Source organism: Fukomys damarensis, unplaced genomic scaffold, assembly GCF_012274545.1.
Source record: "Fukomys damarensis isolate Sample0158 unplaced genomic scaffold, DMR_v1.0_HiC HiC_scaffold_15, whole genome shotgun sequence".
In the NCBI taxonomy this organism is placed as follows: domain Eukaryota; kingdom Metazoa; phylum Chordata; class Mammalia; order Rodentia; family Bathyergidae; genus Fukomys; species Fukomys damarensis.
In genome coordinates, this window is record NW_022900927.1 from 6,074,398 (window position 1) to 6,077,065 (window position 2,668).

The window sequence follows — 2,668 nt, forward strand, 5'->3', positions numbered from 1 at the left end:
TATATTTAACAGCCTATTCATTTTTATTGACTTTCCCCTTAATTCCTTAATTTAAAATTGTTGAGTTGATGGTAGAGAAAGTCCTTCATATCTTTGCAAATCAGAAATCCATAATATTTTGCTAATTTTGTTGAAATAGTCCCAAGTTTTGGTTAATTTACTTTCTCAACTTTTTGAGTACACTTTATATATAATAAGCATATTTTTATTTAATCTTTGAATTGAGTTTTTCTTCTGAAATTTTAAAAGTATTTTAGGTTCTTCAAACTGTTATATAGCCCATATTGTAAGATTTGAATATGTTTATAATGCTTTAATGGTATAATGGATATAATGGTAAACCATTATTTCCCACAGCCACTAAGGACTCCATTTGTATCAAGGAACAGTCTCTGGTCTTATATCTTTATGTCTTGATGCTGGGTGTTAACATTAACTGAGTTTTATCCCCATTTGACTTCCAGTAAGCAGTCCTCAAAAGTACTCATGGCCACTCTAAAACTACCTCTCAACATGAGAAAGATGTGGAAAAAGAGAAAACAAGTAAGCATACCAATTGTGCTAAAGTAAAATTCTTTTGTAAATTTCACAAAAAGATATGCCTTGCCAGGGCTCCTCCCAAAGTTCTAGAAAGTTCCATATACATGCAGCCCTGAAACCTAAAACTTTGTTAGCATCTCAGTAAGTCTTCTTGAGTGGAACTAAGGTGATGGGGTTCTTCACTTTGAGTATCTCTATTTCATGACTTTCCTGTAATAAGTAGATCTTCTCAAAATGAGAAAAACATATTAGAAGAAATGTTATTGGAAAGTCAAAATAAATAAAATGAGAAAAAATAAAACTGGGGAAATTGCAATGAATCATGGTGTTATCATTAAGCCTAAACAAAGTTACTACAGAAGTATAGAAGGAACTGTATGGGAGGGATCAGACAGAGTGATATTTGAGTATAGCCATCAAAGACTCCATTATGGAGGTAACTTTTAAAGCTGCTGAACCTTAAAGTAGGTGAATACCAGTCAGTGCATACTAAGGATGGAAATCTATGCAAAGGTTGTGTTATAGACATTCCAGATAGAGGTTAAAGTATAAAAAGGCATGTTAGGAAAATGGAGGGCATATATGGGTGCCATGAGATAAGATATGACATTAAGATGAAAATATTAGGGAGGATTAAGCTTCTATATAGATGTTATTATTTATTGATACAATATGTTAAACATTGTGTGGATGCATTATTTAATTTATCAATACTATTGTTATTCCAATATTTATCTTCATCCAGGTGATGAAATGGAGGTGCTTGGTCATTCGCTGAGATTCACACAGCTGAGAGGTGATACAGGCTATATAGGCCAAAACAGTGCAACTCCAGAGTCCTTTATTAGGCCAAGGGGACATAGAAGGAGCTTAAAAAGAAAACTGATCCAAACACTGTAACTCTTCTTATAGTCTCAGGAAGAATAATTAAATCACTGCATCTTTGTGTTTCCAGCACCTAGCATAATGTTGGGTTACTGGAACAACGATTTGTGGAATGAATCAGTGAGTGTCCATGTGTCCTACCAGGCAATCAATCTTAATGCAATCCTTATTTTTAAAAGACACATCAGCCATGGGAGAGGAATAGGCTTTCATCACCAATCACTGAGGTCCTTGTCTACAATACATTCCAGCTGGGGTAGTGGTTCTCCTGCTCTTCTATATTCCTCCCAGTAACCTGCAAGGCTGCTTGTCTCTTACATGGTAAATATATAACTTGGACAGAAAAACTTCTCAGTCCACCCTTTTTCCAAATAATCCAATACTGCTGTTGGTGCCAGTTAGAACCCAGCTTTCCAAGAGCTATCACAATTTGTGTTTGTTCTGGGTGTCAAACACAAGCACCATGCAGACCTATGCCTATTACTGAACATTTGCTCCATAGCTGGTTCTGCTCTCAGGACTGCCCACAGCTCTTTCCTTTTTCCTTCTGATGTGAAAGATTGTCTTCCAAGTAAGGCAATTTTCTTTGTAAGCATAACTTGCCAGGCCTCCAAGAAATTTCTCCAGCAAGTCTACAGTTTTCTCAATTAAAGAGCTGAAAGCAAGTTTCTGGACTTTAGATGGGAAGCTGTTAGTGTGACTGCCACCCTCAGGTCATGCCAAGGCTGATCTTGTGTTACAAGCCACAATTCATAGCTCTCATCTACTCACCAAGCCATTTTTCAAGATATATATCTTAGCTCTTTACTACTTTGACTATGTCTTTTTCATACCAAAGTTCTTCATTTGACATAGCCAATATGTTGTCTTAAATAGTTTTTTAATTCATTTATGCCCTTTTAAAAAGACTTTTCTAGCCTCAATGTTAAATTTTTTTCTAGTACTTTAAGAGTCCATGTTATGTGTTACTTGTTTGTCTGCCTGTTTGTTTGGGTGGGAGGGGATACCTGGGTATCAAATCCAGTGCCTGCTAAGCACACATCCTGCCACTGAGTTACATCCCCATATCCTATGTTTGGTTCTTTAATCCACTCAGAACTTGCCTTGCAAATGATAGAAATCTTACTTTTCTCCTTAACTGGATACCTAATTGTCTTGGAATCATTTATTAAATTAATCATTTCTTTCTCTGTTAATTTGAAATGCCATATTCTCATATGACATTTGTATGTCTTATCATATA